The following is a 17,268-nucleotide window of genomic DNA, read 5'->3' on the forward strand; positions in this document are numbered from 1 at the left end:
GGCTGTGACCCTCTGGGTGCCCGCGAGCTTGCAGGAGAGGGAGCAGGAACGCTGAGCTGTGCCGAGTCTGCCAAGGGCCCTGTGGTGACTGTGAAGTCAGGGGATGGACCGGGTTCCGGTCAAGTCTTTGGTCCATTGACCACGTGACTGTGGAAAGTCACTCGTGGTCCCTTCTTCTGCCACCCGAATCCGTGTCTCCTCCAGTGTGACGTTGGTGGCAGCCAGGCAGATCACTGAGGCCACGTGCTCCCTGGAGCCCGTCTGAAGGACCGCAAGAGTGTGGCCATGTGTGGCTAGTCTTGAGCACTCAGGACTCTTCCTTTTCTTGTCTCCTCTAAACCTCCCTATGTTCTCAGAGTTTAGAGTGCATGTATTCCTTTCCTGTTTTCTTCTTCTCTGAGAAAAAAGGAAGTTCCCGATTCTGCTGGTCCTGGTTCGGTGACCTCGGACAAGCCGCCCTGGTGGGCCGTAGCTCCTCGTCTGCCAGATACACCCTGGGACGACTTCCAAGGGCTGAGTGGGGACAGTGCGAGACCCTGGGCATCAGGAGGCCTGCATGGGCCGGCACAGGGCAGGCCCCGGCCCCTGCCTCCCGCCACACCCAGCAGCAGGTGCCCGCACTCATCTCAGGCTGCAGGCTCACTCCTGGACCCGGCTTTCTGCAGTAAGTTCTGCAGCACCCCTGCGTGCCTACCACCTGGGGGACCCGTGGAGTTGACCCCAGCCCAGGCCTGCTGAGCAGCCTTGCTGTGCGTGGACCTCGGGGGTCTGTACTGGAACAAGCCCCCAGTGATCATGAGGGCCGCGCAGCTGCGAGCCCACGGCCCGGAGAAGCCTTCTGTGTGCCTGCTGCGCTGCAGGCCCTCAGTAGGTACGAGTGATTCTCACACACCCACCACCACCGCCACGAGTGTTGGAATGCCACCCAGGTGCACGGAGCTCTGGACACGTGCGTTCCCTGTCAGGCTGCTTTTCTGGACTACTGTTCGGACACGTTTTTGGTGAATTTTCATCTCTGCTGCTGCTTGATTGCTTTTGTTCCCTTTCCTCCCCTCCCTCCCTTCTGTTGTCTTTCCCCGGTGTTCATGTCGCCTAGACACGCTGCGGCTCCCCACCCCCTGCTGCCGGGGAGCTGGGACATGGCGGGCGCACCTTCTGAGTGGGGGGACGGGGCGAGAGTGGGAGACACTGGGGTTCCCCACGGGGCTCGCTGGCAGATGGGCAGGTGGACACAGCTCCTTCCCTGCCTGGCAAGCCTGGGGGACAGCACGGCGGCGTGGGCTCCCTGTGCATCGCGCCCAACCCGTTGGATTTCTGTTTCGTGGTCTCCTCCTCCTGCCCTACTCCCTCCACTTGGGGTTTCATCCGCGTCCTGGGGGCAAGGTGGATGGCCCTGGTTTACTTAGTGACATGTGCCTGTATGGCTTGAAGTAAGACTGGTTTTCCGTGAAAGTCAGAAGTGCATTCCAGAGTCACAGCGTGACCTCCCCGGAAGCCCAGCTAATCCAGGTTCTAAAGAGGAGTTGGAACAAAGGTGGTGATTATGGGATGTGTGAGCTGTGGGGTGTGGGAAAGGGCAGGGACAGCAGGGTCGCCTGGTGGGAAGCTCTGTTTTGAGGAATCGAGCGAATGGCCCCAGAATGGGATCCAGATGCTAAAGGGAGGCGGGGGCTTGGGGCAGGCATGGACCCGAGGGACGCGTGCAGCCCGTGGCGCTGGGCTCCATCCGCCCCCCTCCCCCTTGCTAGCTGTGTGACATCGGGCAAGGGGCCTGCTCTCCCCACGCTGCTGTTTCTGTCATTTTGGGATAGGAGTCCTATCCCTCAGGCTGTGATCATTAATGGGGATTAAATGGGGAATTACAGGGATCTCTTGTTTTGAGCATTAGCCCTTGCTCCTACGCTGAGCATGTTTTTCCTTCCTCCCAACTGACATCCCTCTCAGGGCCCACGTGATCGTCATGGAAACAGTGGCAGTCCCGTGCGGCGCTCCCTGAGGCCCCAGACCACGTGGACCGCAATTGTTGGTGTAGTCCTTTAAGGGGATGGTCTCTCATTGACCTGTTTCTTTAATGAGATGTGAAGCTCTTTGCAGGCAGGGGCCCATGTGAGATCTTGAGTCTCCCAAGTTCCTTTCTTGGAGAACATGCATGCCTGAGAACCTTGGTACTCTGAGTCTTCAAGGGCAGATCCTGCTGTTCTGTGAACAACTGCCTCCTTGAGTCATTGTTGGTGGTTCTGCTCCAGGGTACTTTGCCCCCTTTGTTCATGGGGATCTGACGGACATTTGGGTCTTTGCTGACCTTTCCTGGAGGGATATTGTGGGCGAAGGCAAACAAAAGGAGGTGGACAAAAAATACTCCCAAACCTTAAAGGTTTGTCATTTGTAGAAGGAGAGTGTTCGTGATATTTCTCAGCCCTTTTCAGTATCTGAATCACCTTGAAGCTGTAGAGGGAGGTGGAGGGGAGCTGAGTAGGTGGAAGCCTTCTTTCACTGAGGACCTACTATGTGAAAGGGCTTTACGCAGGCCAACTCTGATCCCCCCCCAACTCTGTGAGGCAGGACCCATTTGGCAGGTATGGATGGGGGTTCCAGAAGTGAAGCTCCAAGTATCACGGTTGCATAGTAAGCGTTGGGTTTGTCACTTGGCATAGCCTCCCCTCCCCTGCCCTCTGTCTGCTTCTGTTTTCTCTCTCTCTAAATATTGCTGTTGTTATTCCTCTCTGGTCTGTTCTAGCTAATGACACAGAAGTTCACTGTGAGGGAACCCAGGGACCTGTTGTTAGGACAGTTCGGATCCCTGAACCTGTTCGGGGTCTCAGTTCTTGTGGGTCTGTAGGACAGTTCGTGGGAAGTGCCACGTCCTCACTGGCACCACTCACAGGTTTGTCCTGGAGAGTTTGTCCTCTCACTTGCGGGTGGGGAGAGGCAGTCGGGTCAGTTGATTTTTGGGGAGACCAGCTCCCCATTCGTGTCATGACAGCCCCGAGACTGGTAGGGATGTTGCCCGGGGAGTCTCTGTTCGTTGACCTTTCCAGCATCTAGCTCCTGCTTCCCCATCTCTGTCTTCTGGAATCTTCTTATCCGGTCACCCCGCCCCCAGTCTTTCCCCCCACATTACCTTTCTGTGGCAGAGCAGCCTAGTGGTTAAACAAAAAGGCTCTGGAGGCAGAGTGTGTGGGCTCATATCTCAGCCTGATCTCTGACACTTGTCCTCATTTGAACATGGGTTCATACCTTACAGTGTTAATGAGGGTGACATGACTCTGCGGCCAGTGCTCTTGAACAAGCCCTCAGGAGGTGTGGTTCTTCCCTGCCCTGCCAAGCCTCTGATCATGCTGCCTTCTGCTGACAGCACCCTGCACCTACCGAGTTAAGGAGCCACTCCCCTCCCAGGTGCTGTGTGTCCAGCTCTCCTTCTCACTTGAGATTTGCTTCTCATTCTGCATCCCACAGGTCCTAGCTGGGTGACCCTGGGCAAATCACTTTACCTCTCTGGGCCTCATTTCTCAGCTGCTCAGTGAGGGAATCGAACCAGATTATTCCAAGGTTTTTCCCACTCTTGACGTGTAGGGACCTCTCCACATCCGGTAGGTTCCAGTGTCTCCTCCTCTGCCCTGGCTCCCGGCATGCCACCATCACAGCCTGGACACCACCCAGTGTGCTCAGTTACAGACATGCACTGTCTGCACGTTCACTTCTCTGGGTCTCTTGTACAGCCTGGAAGCTCCCTGAAGGCAAGGATCCTGTCTTTCTCGATTGACGTGATTTCCAGCTCCCAGCATTATTCCAGCCAACCCTTACTGAGCACGTGTCGAGTTCCCAGGTGCCGTGCAGGACTTCTGGAGGCTGGCTGAACCCGAATGCCGGTATTTCTGAAGGCCGGCTCTAACCAGCGTCCGTCAGCGCTGTGAGCAGGGCTCCCTTAACGGCGTGCAGGTGAGGGTACCTGGCCATAGAAGGGCTCATGCTATGGGGATTCCCTGGCCCCTCCTGTGTAAGCCCATGGTGTCTGGCACGGCGCAGAGGATCATCAGAGTTTTCCTAACATGAGTGAACGGGACTGGGCTCACTTTGCACCTCTCAGGCCTAACTGGTGGGAATGACTGAAGTACTGGTGGATCGGGCTGTCAGGGCTGAAGCTGCTGATCCATGTGAGCTGTGAGCCCCCTGCGGGTAGCTGTGCGTGTTGAGTGTCTCAGAGACAGCCTCTCATCCACGTGTGGACCCCAGAGGACATGCCTTTCCATTCCTTATTTTTATTAAGTAGACAAGGGAACACGTTCAGAGAGCTTAAGGGGGGTGCCCACGGCCAGTGACTGACCACGGCATCGCGATTCACACCCGATGTATTTTGCCCACAAGCCCCACCTCATGCCCCTCGCCCTCCGCATCCCCTGGTTGATGAATCGGGTGAGTGCAAGGGGGAGTGTGTGCTGGAGGCTTGGGAATTCCAAAGCAGCTGATCCGTGTCTTCCCAGCACACGCCGGGGAGAAACTGAAATGAAGCAAAAATAGAGTCTGTCAGCGGGAGGACGGTTGCTACTTTCTTTGGGAACAGATCTCCGTGATTTATCTTCCCAGGTGAGGCGGGCCCCAGCTCTCGGGGTATCACAGAAAGATAGGGTGACCATGACCAGCAGAATCACTGCCTCTCCCTTCATCAGAGAAAGATCAAGTAGACAACTCTTCCTGTGGCATCAGCATCGAAGAAATCCTACCTCCCAAGCATGGGTGGGCCCGCTCAGAGTGTCCGGGAGCTGCTGTGTCCTGCCCGATGGCCGGTGCTGTGCCCTGAGGCCAGTGTCCACGGGTGCCGACGTCACCATCTGCTGATGCTTGCTCGTGCTGACATGGACAATGCGATTGATCGCTGTTGTAAGAGCAGAGATGGAGGAGAGGGAGAGCGCATGCGTGCACACACACCCACAGAGTCTGGGACGCCGAGCAGCAGAGAGGGGACAGCATGCAGCCAGGCACACCTGGGGGATGCTCCCTCTGGCCCCCACTGCCGACCGTGCTTCTCTCACGCGTGGGTGCCAGGGGCCAGCTGACCCGGCTTTGCACAGTCCGTGCCCTGGACCCCCGTTCACCGCTCTGGGCCAACCCAGGACACCTGGAATCTTTCAGTTCCAAGAGCATCCCTTCGTGCATCCCGCATCTAAGGGTTGCTGGTGTACAAACGTGCAGTCTCAAGTGTTGGGTAGGAAATGGACGTGGCCTGTTTCTGTTTTTCTTCAAAATGCCCACTGCAGGGGGGCCAGCTGGTGGAACTAGGGGGGGTCAAGAAGGAAATGACCTGTTTGGGCCAGATGACCCAGGAGGCAGAGGAGAGAGAAACAGAGAGACTCAGCCAAGAGAATGGGGCTGGGGGCTGTATTTTCTTGTAGGGCAGTTCCAAGCAGGATTCCTCCCCACCAGGCCAGAACACGTTTATTTGCAGAATGTTCCCGCCCCCGCCCTCTGGGGTCAGGGTCAGCTGGAAGGCAGTGGGCCGTGTAAATACTGAGGGGCCGAGAAAGCTGTCAAGTGCTGATTCCCAGGCCTTGAGGATTGTTGCAGACTGGAGTCTGCAGCGTACTTACACAGGACACACTAAAAAAACGTTAACCAACTTTTCATTGAGGTGTGACACGCACTAGAAAATCCGTGTATCCTAAGTATGTGGATGGCTTGGTAAGTGTTCACAGAAGGCACATGGGTGTGTGGCCAGCACCTGCATGAACAGAAGGTCACGAGCCTATCAGGAGCCACACCTGACACCTTCCGGTCACTGTCCCACCTCACTCAGGATCACCTTGTCCTGACTTCTCACAGCATAGATTCGTTTAACCTGCTTATGTGTTCACTTTTTACTTTTTTAAAAGATTTATTTATTGGGGCGCCTGGGTGGCTCAGTCAGTTCAGCATCCGACTCTTGGTTTCAGCTTCAGGTGATGATCCCGGGGTCCTGGGATCAAGTCCCGTGTCGGGCTCCCTGCTCAGTGGGGAGTCTGCTCCCTCTGACCCTCCGCCTGTTTGTGCTCTCTCTCTCTACTTCTTTCTCGTTCTCTCTCTCAAATAAAGTCTTTTATTTTTTTTATTTTTTATTTTTTTTTAAAGATTTTATTTATTTATTTGAGAGAGAGAGAATGAGAGAGAGCACGAGAGGGAAGAGGGTCAGAGGGAGAAGCAGACTCCCTGCTGAGCAGGGAGCCGGATGCGGGACTCGATCCCGGGACTCCAGGATCATGACCTGAGCTGAAGGCAGTCGCTTAACCAACTGAGCCACCCAGGCGCCCTCAAATAAAGTCTTTTAAAAAAAAAGATTCCAGTGCCACCTAAGAAGCCAATCCTGGGTATGGACCATCATTTTTTATTTTGGCCAATCCGTTAGGAAAAGCAAATGCCTAGAAGGGAATCAGCGTAGCAGAGGAAGTGAAAATGCTCCCCAAGAGGGAAGTGCTGTGCAGCACCCCGAGTTCTTGCGGGTGAAGCCTGTGGTGGGGCCGCCTCCTCAGGGTGGGGGCGGGGGTCCGCTGCTTGGCTGCAGTGATAGCCAGCAGACCATGTAATAATTCTTCCCCAGGTGGCAGAGTTTTAATGTACCGGACCCAACAAAACAGACGTGCCTGCAGCCCTGCCTGTGTCCCTCATCTCCCCCTGCCATTGACTGGGGCTGGTACTGCAAGTCACTGCCCCCTCCTGCCGGAAGCAGCCCCTCTCGGCCCCGCAGCACTCTGTGCCCGACATTCTGGTGCCCTGCCGCTCCTGGCTGCTCCCCCGGGCCGGCAGCTCTTGGGGCCAGTTGCTGTTGGAGCTGAGGCTGTGCTTGAGTTGCGGGAGGCCTCATTCATGTGCGGCATGAAACAGTGGCTAACCGAGCTCTTAATAGGTGCCCAGCCCCGTGCTGAGCGCTTTATGGTGATGACTTCCCCCGGCCTCCTAGTTCTAAGAAGTGGGTAGGCGTGATTCACTCCCATTTTACGGATGAGAAAACTAAGGCCTAAAACGATTTTCCCTGAGCTAGTGAGTTTCTCAGTTTGACTGCAAACGGTGATGTTTTAACCACTATCCTGTATTTCTCTCTTAGGGGCTGATATTTAGGTACTTAAACTTCCTTTTGAACCTACCTGTCTCTTGGGTCTAAAAGCTATGTCAGGTGGGTTTAAATGGGACAATGGGAGCTCAGCCTGTGACCCTTGGCCACTGAAGAACATTTAAAACAGAGGATGGCATGTTGTTGCTATGAATAATGGCCCCCCAAAAGATGTCCATGCCCTGGTCCCTGGGATCTGTGAATATGCTGCCTTACATGTCAGAGGGACTTTGTAGATGAGATTGAAGCTTAGGACCATGAGATGGGGTTATCTATCTTGGGTCATCTATGTGGGCCCCGTGTAATCATAGGGGTCCTTGAAAGTGGAGGAGGGAGGCCATAGAGTCAGAGAAGGAGGTATCCTGGGGGAAGCAGGGTCAGTGATGCCATGTTGCTGTATCTGAAGATTGAGGAAGGGAGCCGTAAGCTGAGGCACCCGGGAGCCACTTCTGGAAGATAGAACAGGCAAGGAAACGGATTTTTCTTAGAGCCTCCAGAAGAAACAGCTCTGCCAAGCCCCTTAATTATGCCTGGATGAGACCCACGCTAGACTTCTGACCTCCGAAAGTATAAGATAGTGAATTTGTGTTGGGCTATGCCACTAAGTATTTGAAGTTACCACAGGAACAAAACAGTCGCTCCTGACCACCATTGTTGAAATGGCCAGGCTCATGGGCTTTGGAGCCAGGCTGCCTGATTTCAAATCTCTGATTTGTGGTTTTCCAGCCACGTGACCTTGGGCAGTTTGCTTCACCTTTCTGGGCCTCCAGTTTCTCATCTCTCAAATTGGATAAGAGTAGGTTACTTCTACGAGGTTGTGAGAGGAGTAAATGAGGATTGTTATGCCCGTGAAACGCCTGGTAGTTGTAGGTACAGTCACTCCAGGTGGGTGTCCTCACTTGTCCCACAGAATTGGGAGACACACCGGCTCCAGATTCAGGCTCCACTCTCAGCTGTTCAGAGCAAGGCAGTGGCTTGTGCCTCTGTTTCCTTATCTGGAAAACAGAGGCAGGAGTCCCAGGGTGGTGGGGGGATTGTATCAGATGGTGGGCCTGAGCCTTCAGGGTGAGCGATAGGCCGTCCATAGGGGGCAGTTGTTCTTACCTTTTGGGTGGGTGGTGACTGTTGAGCCTCAAGCCCTCTGCATTATGCACCCACGTGTTTCCTCAGTTATCTTGAGAATAGTTGACGTACGCTGTGCTGGGGAGGCAGAAGTGTCCCTGCGTGGCTGGAACAGTCCTGGGTACCTAGCAGGTGCTCAGTGATTGCTGCACACATGAATACAAAAAGGAGAAGGCCCCAGATCCTGCCCTGAAGACACTCGTGGTGCAGGAGGAGGCCTGGCCTGATGCCAGAGCTTTGCGGTTGTCTTTAAAAAGAAACAAAACAAAGAACTACTTCCTACCAGCTGACCCCCAACCCCCTCAGCTCTCTGCCAGGACCTCTCAGCCCTGCAGAGGAGCTCAGGACTGTGTGCCAGGCCTGGCCCAACTGCTGACTCCCTAAGCTGGCCCCCTACCCCTTCTTGAACCTTTTCTCCTCCTCTTTATAATGGGCATACCTCTCAGGGTAGTTTTGGGGAGCCCCAAGCAGTAGAATGTTCCGGATCTGAGAGGTCTTTGGTGCCTGTGCGAAGTGACTCTCCCCTGAAGGCCCCCCCAGTTTCCTGCCTCACCTCCGTTTGGGGATCGGACCTACAGGGCATTATTTTTAGTGAGTTCCCCTCTAAGTATATTAGGGTCAAATATAAGGAAGGCAGAATAACACGACTACTGCTCTGGGTCCATGATGGTAACAAGATTGATTTTTCTTTGCATCCCCAGGCCTGATCTTTGGACCAGAAAGGAATTAAAAAGTTGCCCTTTACCGATGGCTGTGCCTTGTCAGTTGCCTGGAGCTGCACTCAAGGATTTCCCGAGCCTTATGGATTTACAGTGATATTCAGCTGCCTGGGGGATGACAGTGGAGGAAGCATGCTGTGGAATCATGTGTACCCAGCACACGTTTGGATGCTAATGGCGGTTTTCAGGAAGGGCCTGGCTGAGCGCCTGGCTGATCCCTGCACCTGGACACCTGTAGTGGACAGAGGACCGCAGCTTCCGGGGACGCCTGAGATCTCTGCCCTTATTTCCGCACGAGTGTTGGGTTGGGTTGCTGCCAGCCTCCCTGAGGGTTCCCTGTGAAACGTAAGGCCCATCCCCTCCTTGTGCACATGCTCCTGCGTGTTCTGTCAGGTGCTCACCTGGGCTTTCGGTGACACTGGCCTGGCTGGGGGGAGAGAAGTCACAGTGACAGAGCCGGTTCTCAAGGGGAGATGGCATTTACTGACCTCCCTCCGTGTGTCTGCTCGGGTGCTGGGTGCGTGGGGGAGACAGCTGGAAACTGAAAGGAGCTTCCCCAGAGCACTCCAGTTCCCTGTGCTGATGGGTGTCGTCATGCCCGTCAGCCTTCCCTGACTGCCTGGCTCGTGGGCCTGTCTCCGGGCACCAGACCACAAGGGCCTTGAAGGCCGGGGCCTCTTCCTCATGGAGTGAGTTTTGAAGACAGAGCATAGTGTCTCCTGCTGTAGAACGGGCATTAAGGCGTGATGGTGAATGAATTAAGACATTGAGGGTAAGTAGGGAAAGTATGCATGGCTCTGTGCTTGGAGCGAGAAACACATTGTTGAGAGTCCTCAGGCTGCCCGTGGAGCCAGAAGGCCTGGGTTGGGATCTCTGCCCCATACCTGCTGTGCGACTCAGGCCAAGTGACTGCTGGATGCCTTTCCCTTTCTCTCCTCAGTAGGGGTAATGTGTCATCATCCTTCTCAGGGTTGGTGTCGAGGATCTCAAAATAGATGCTCGTGCTTGGCACACTGTGCGTGTGGTGAGGTCACTGTGGTTCGGGGGAAGGCTTCTGGGGAGTGTGGGTATTGTGTGGGCTGTGAACCAGAGGCAGGTGGGTCGTGCTGGACTTCACACTGGGTACCGGTTGGCATGGACGGTTGATTGAAGATCACCATCCCTGGACCTGTGGGAAGGCCGAGTGGCTAGGCAGTAACCGGCAAGGGAAAGGAGCCTTGTGTCCGCATGAGGGAGGGAGCAGTTAGACTTGAACTTGGCCGCAAAGGCCTGTGGCAGTTCTGCAGTTGGCAAGCGGAAGGACTGGCCCCCACGTCCCCACCTCCCTGATCCTGACTTGGCAGCTATGATGTTTGGTGACTCGGAGGGATGTTGCCTTAGCGTTGGGCTCCCCGTGGGAGAATGGCAGCTCAAACCTCCAGTGTCCCGGTGCGGGTCACCCGGGACCACCTGGCATGTGGCTGCCAAGACCGCAGTGAGGTGGGGCCTGGGGTTTGATTCTGACTGAGTTCCCGGTTCCACTCATGCCCAGTGGCACTTCTTAGCGAGGCTTTCCCTGATCTCCTAGTGGAAATAGGGTCCCTATGGTCCCTCCCCACTGTTCTCAATCAGAGCGCCTAGATGTGTTGTGATGTGTTGCTCACGTACACAGGTTGTCTGATTTCGTGTCTGTCTTCCCTACCCTGGAAGGCAGTCTCTCTGAGGTCAGGAAACAGGCTTGTCTTGCACTGGAGGCATCTTATTTATTGTATCTCCCTTGATCAGATCACAGGGTGACTTTTAGTGGTTTTATTTTGGTGTTCCTGAAAGGGACAGACAAAGGGGAAGTGCTCTCTTTTTGAGTATCTATATAACTTGATCAGCCAACGGTCCTACTAGGGAGGCAGTGGTGTGCACATTGTTCAGCAAAGAACTGGGAGATTTCGTGGGGCCACGTAACTCACCCGAGGTTCCTTATCCAAGAGAACACTGAGCAGGAAGCCAGGAGCTGCCTGGTGTTTTATGCTGAATCACGCCAATTCAGCTGAAGGGTAAAGACTTTTCCTTTGAGGTCTTTAGAAGGGCGTGTCTGTGTGTGTGTGTGTGTGTGTGTATGCGTGCATGCGTATTTGTGTGTAGCACTGTCTGCTGGGGAATGCTCTTGGACTCCTCAGGACTGGGTCCCCTCCCTGTCCTCCTGGAGAGACAGACTTTCAGTAAGAACTCCCTCCTGTGTGAGGAGGCAGGATGAAGTGGGGCTGAGGTTGTGGTCCAGCCCCTGGAGGCTCACGGCCTGTGAGGAGCCTGTGCCCTTGGGTAGGGGGGGATTTGTAGCCCCCTGTGATGGGTGTGACGCCCACCGTACCACGGCCAAACAGGGCAGGGAGGGAATCGTTGGAGGAGGGGGCTGTTGAAGGTCTGGGAGCACTCTGAGGACGGGGAGGCTTGGCTGGGTTTGCAGTGGTGAGCAGAACAGTCCTGGGGACCTGAGGGCCTCAGCTAGAAGAGCGAGTTGGGAACACGGGGGTGCAGCCCTGCCCCCAGGCCTTTGCACCTCTTCTTGCTCTTTTTTCCTACCCTCCTGCTGTGGCAGCTGTGCCCCCACTTATCACATGACCCAGAACCCCGCTTCTGTCTTTTATCAGTTGCTCCCCAGAACAAACCCATTGTGGTCTGGGTTATCTCCTGCTCCTCCCAGGAGGACAAGGTGGGCTCTGCATCGGAAGATGCAGAAGGGTCCTGGTGAGGAATAAGACTCCGCTGGGCCCCTCCTCTCTGGCCGCCGAGCCCCTGCCCCACACCTGCAGGGCTGTACCCTGTGGACACTGACAGAGAAATGAACACCATTTCTTAAGCCACGCTCTGTGCAGGGCGTGTGGCAGTTACTATTCCATTCCAAGCCCAGAACGGACCTGTGGGGTAAGCACGGTTGGTCTGATGTTTTCCTCTTGGCCTGACTGGAACACAGAAAGGCAGAGCAGTTCTCCCCCGAGCGCAGGGCAGGACTTGAACAGTTCTCTTGGAGGCCAGAACCCCTGGGCCTCTCTGCCTGGAGCTGAGGGACCCATTTCTGCTTCCTTCCTGGCCCCTGCTGATGGTGTGACCTCGGGCAGGTTACCTCTCTTCTCTGGGCCTTCATGCTGCTTACTGGTGGGGAAACCGTCTACTTTCTGAGTCTGGAGCCTTGCGAGTGAAAGCAGCATGCCAACACTTGCTCTGGGACGACAGGTGTAACCCAGGTTGTTGCTGGGCAGACTAGACCCAGTGGCCCCTGGACTTATCAGTTAGATGGCGGGTGGTGCTGCTGGTGCTGCTGGTCCTGGTGCTGGTGCTGCTGGTCCTGGTGCTGGTGCTGGTGCTGCTGGTCTTGCACTTGGTGCTGGTCCTGCTGCTGGTCCTGGTGCTGGTGCCGCTGGTGCTATTTCCTGCGTCTGTGGCGGCCCCTCCAGGTCCCCCTTTGCGGCTGTGTGGGCAGTTTGCATTTCTGTGTATAGCACATAAGCTTGGCCTCATCTCCTTATCTCACAAGTCCATCTTTAGCTGCTTGGAGGAGCCCGTTTCTCTTTGAGCTCAGTTCCCCCAGACTGCTGCTAGAGCGGGCCTGACCCTCTGTTTATTTATTTGCTTATTTTCACTGGGCCCCTGTGGTGATTCACAGCACATACACTCATCCAGGGGCTAGGTGTGCAGTGCTGCCCTCCCACCGACACAGACACCCCAAGCCAGCGTTCCTAGAGATGGCTTATTGCCCTGGACCTGTTCCCCAACAGGGGAGCCCAGGTCCCCTGGAGTCTGCATGGGCTCAGCTGAGGGAAGGGCTGTGACTCATTCTCCAGGCTGAATCTGGAGCCCAGGCTTTTCAGTGAACAGCCATGAGATTGCTTCATGGCTGGTGTTTATTAATGTCTGGAAATGTGCCTGGTTAACCTTCCAATCTGGCGAGGTGGGTGTGGTGCCCCTTTTCTGTATGAAGAAACTGAGGCTCAGAGAGATCCAGAAAGCTTCCCAACTTATCACTTACCTCTGGAGATAGCAGAGAAGCTGGTACGTGCACTCCCATCTGTTAGCCTTCAACCTCCCTTCTGCTGGGCCAGTGGTTCTCAGTGTGTGGGGAGGTGTTCAAGATGCCTTTAGGTTATTGAGGGGCAGCCTGCTTTAAAAAAAATAATTCTTTTATATTTACCTTCTCTTGAATTAGAAAAAGATCACAATTGACATAGAGACCTGTTATTTTGCAGTTATCAGGGCAGAGGGCTTAGATTTTTGAGTTAAAAAAAAAAGCCAATTTTGCAAAAATATTAAGGTAGCAGCAAGTAAACACAGCCTTCTTGAAGAGGGCCGAATTTGGAGTGCAGTCCTCTGTAGTTTGTGCCCCTTTGGCTGCATGGCTCTGGCCACATCCCCGGAGACTGTGTCTCTCTGTCCCTGACCCGAGCGGGTCTATGCTCTGCTTCATGTAGGAACACGTCTGCGCCGTAGTTCACCATGATCCTCCCTAAATCCAGAAGATGCACGATGAAGGGACTACACAGCTCAGTCCGAAGCTAGATGGAAAACAAAAAGAATCTCAGGATGATAGGACTTTATAATCCTATAATTCTGCTCGAATTGACGGCAGCCCCTGATCACGGCACGGCACGGGCAACTCATTATATTTATTGAACACCCAAAGTTTTCCAATCACTTCCTCTATTACTGTCTGAAGTTGAATTATGAAATAGTAAATATTCCACCTATGAAGTCAACTGGTGACTCATTCACTCTCCAGTTTTTCACTCATTTCTCCTTGGTAAATAGGGCATATTAGCTACCCCATGGGTTCATTGTGAGAATTACATAAGAGAACATATTGAAGGGCTTAATTCAGTGCCTGACATATAATAAGCACTCAGGGAATACCAGCTGTTTTTAAATAAAATGTTGAAATGGAATTAGAAGATCAAAACCTGTAGGCATATAGAAACAAGAGCATTGAGGATGAATGAGTTACTAAAATTTAATATTAAATTTTGCTCTGACTTCCTAGTTAGCCCAACACACTGGGTGGGTTCTATTTGTCTGCGTACGTCAAGGGTTGGCCAACTTTTCTGTGAAGGGCTAGGTAGTAAATATTTTTGGCTCTGTAGGACACACAGTTCTGTCACCACTAGTCAGTTCTGCCTTTCTGTCCGGAAAGCAGGCACAGCCAGTAGGTAAATGAAAGGGCATGGCTGTGTTCCAATAAAGCTTTATTTATAAGGACTGGCCCTCAGCCCATAGGTTGTAGTTTGCCCCTTGGTCTAAATGAGGGAAACCTGTTTGTTGTTGAAAAAGAACAACTTCTGGATTATAAACACTTGAGAAAAATTTGTTACAAGATTTTTTTTTTTAAAGGATTTTATTTTTAAGTAATCTCTACACCCAACGTGTTGGACTTAACAACCTCGAGATCAAGAGCTGCATGCTCTACTGACTGAGCCAGCCAGGTGCCCCAAGATGTGGTCTTTATATGAAGCTTGTTAAACAGTGTACGGACAGTGCTTTCATTGGGTTTTATGGAAAATACAGAAGACCTTGACATTACTAGTTCTTTTACCATGTATTTGGCAAACATTTATTGAGGCCTTACTATGTCTCAGCCTCTGATGTTGACCCATCATGGAACATAAAGGCACGTGCATTTTGGCAGGGGGTACTGCTTTAGCGAGGGGTCCTCTCAGCAATGATGCAGGGAGGTCGGCTTAGATTGTTTGCGGTGTCGAATGCACTGCCCAGTTCCTGAATTACACACAGGCCTTAATGCAGATGTAAGTGGTCTGCCTGGGTTCCAGGCACACCAGCTGCTCAGCATCCTACTTCTCAAAGCGGATGGGAGTGTCAGATGAGATCCTTGCCCTCTTAGAGTGATACCTGCAATTACTGGAAGAACGTGGTCTTTAGAGCAAAACACAACCAGGTTTTGAGGCGCTGCCATTCCGCAGCTGTGTGACCTTGCTCTAGTTCCTAAACCTCTCTGAACCTCACTTTCTTTATCTGCAAAGTGGGAACCATGACACTGCTGAATCTCTAGTTCTTACCTCCGTGTGGTCAGCTAGTATTTACTCTCTAAATGTTAGTTCCTCCCCGGGGGTGCCTGGTGGCTGCTGGCCTCACCTCTCCCTTGTCCCAGGAACCTGGGTCCTGGCTTTTCAAGCTGGAGCCTGTGGATGTGAGGATTTCAGCCCCCTTCTCTCTGGTGAGTGCTCAGGGTAAGAAGGCTTGAGAAAACACTGGCCTGAGGAATTCCGAAGTTAATGAAGGGAGCGGATTCCAGAACGGTCTCTGCTTGGCCTCCCACCCTTTCTCCAAACCCCTGTTATCCCTGAGCGAGTTTGGGAGGCAATCAAAGGATTATAGCAACTGCATAAAACAGCTCTCACGCGGTGGGGCAGGACTGTGGCCTTGGCCACTGGGCCAGGGCGGGTGACTTTGATTTTGGTGCCTGGTTAACCTGAGAAGGGCATTGGGAGCTACCAGTGTGGGCAAGGCAGGCCATCATGGGAGAAGGGGAGCATATTTGACAAAGTTGGGGGGATAATTGTCATCTATAAAGGGGGGGACTAAGGGGCTGTGTGAGAAGTTCGAAAGACCCAGGTGCCTTTATTTATTTATTTTTAACAGATTTTATTTATTTATATATTTGACAGAGGGAGGGAGAGAGAGAGAGAGAGCACAAACAGGGAGAGCGGCAGGCAGAGGGAGAGGCAGGCTCCCCAACGAGCGAGGAGCCCGATGCTGATGCGGGGCTCGATCCCAGGACGCTGAGATCATGACCTGAGCCAAAGGCAGACGCTGAACGGACAGAGCCACCCAGGCGCCCCGACCCAGGTGCCTTTAAAAAAGGAAAACTTTTTCCCATTATCCTGACTTCAGGACCCAAGAGGTGTATTCGGTTAGGACTAGTGGGGTAGGATGAAGAGGGCAGGCTCTTGTTGACTGGTACGGTCTTCAGATGCGTTCTCGGTTTCCGGCTAATGGAAACTTCAGGGGAAAGGCTTTGGAGCCCAGAGCTGGGCGGGAAGATTGCTGTCATTGATGGGCTGCATTGGCTGAGGCTCGTCCTGGGCAGCTGTGCTGAGCACGGTGTCTGCAGCCTTGGGACTCAGGGTGGCCGGGGGTGGGGGGTGGACCTGCCAGGCGCTGGCTGCTGTCTGGGAAGTGGGTTATTTCCTCTGGTGGGTGGGGGCTGGGGACGCTTTGTCCCCTTTCTTTGTCTGGTCACATTGCCTGGTTTTGCAGGACAGTGGCTGGGGGTGGGGGTCTTTTCCTCTCATGTCTGTGTCTGCTCTGTCTGCTGCCGTCTGTGACCGCCTCCCCCCCCCGTGGGGTGGGGGCACTGGGGAGAGGGGGTCAGCTCTACCTGATTACCAGGAACTGCCCTGACCCCCCCCCCCCCCCCCCCCCCCGAGGCTTATCCGGCTCCAGCCAGAGCAGCTGCTCTGGTGAGCTCCCTGGGGTTTAGCAGGAGACATAGACAAATAAACATCAGTCAGGACCAGCTCCCAGCTTTCTGCGCACCCAGGGGCCCCAGACACTGTGTTGCATTTCCAGAGAATGGGATGATGCTCATCGTAAAAAAAATTTTCCTGTTGGAGAGATGCTCTGGGGAGGTTGTCCGGGAACGTTAGAAAGTCATGTTATGTCCTGGGGCTTCCTGGCGATGTGACCTTGTGGGGGACACTTGGTCTTTCTGGACCTTACTTTCCTCCTACCTGGAGATGGTCCTTGTGAAAATTATGTGACCTGAGATGTGAAGTCTGGCCAGTGATGAGTCCCTGCCTCTGAACCTGACACAGAGTAAACCCTGAACTTAAGTCCTGTTTGCCAGTAGGTTCCTTTTGTGACTGCCCTGTTTTCCAGTTGTTGAGTTAGCTCAGGCGGTTCCTGGGACTTCTCTGAGGCTCCAGCTCACTGGAGCAGTGGAGTCTGGAGGTGGCACAGGTGATGGGTTCAAGCATATTGCTCAAGGTTAAGGCCAGGCAGCACTAGAGGTGTGTTTGGGATGCGGGTGGCCCTGCGTCCCTTGGAAGCCATGCTGGGGTGCCGGGCACACTGTGAGGGCCACCAGCTCTGCCCACCTCTGCTTGCCGCGTCCTTCAGACTGACTTGCCAGGCTCTAGAACCTGCTCGGGTTGGGGGATTGATTGTCTCTTTGCATGATGTCCAGATTTGAGGCCTGAAACAAGAAGCCGCAGAGGGTCATTTAACAGACTCCCCCATTCCTACCCCAGGATTAACCGGGCTTAAATGAGGTGGCGTGTGTGCTTTGGATCCTTGTTTCTGAAGAAATAAGAACAATTTAGAGATACAGTGGAAGCCTGTGGGCTCTCCTCTCCCCTTCCAGTTCCTTCC

This window comes from Zalophus californianus, chromosome 4 (assembly GCF_009762305.2).
Source record: "Zalophus californianus isolate mZalCal1 chromosome 4, mZalCal1.pri.v2, whole genome shotgun sequence".
Classification (NCBI taxonomy): Eukaryota; Metazoa; Chordata; class Mammalia; order Carnivora; family Otariidae; genus Zalophus; species Zalophus californianus.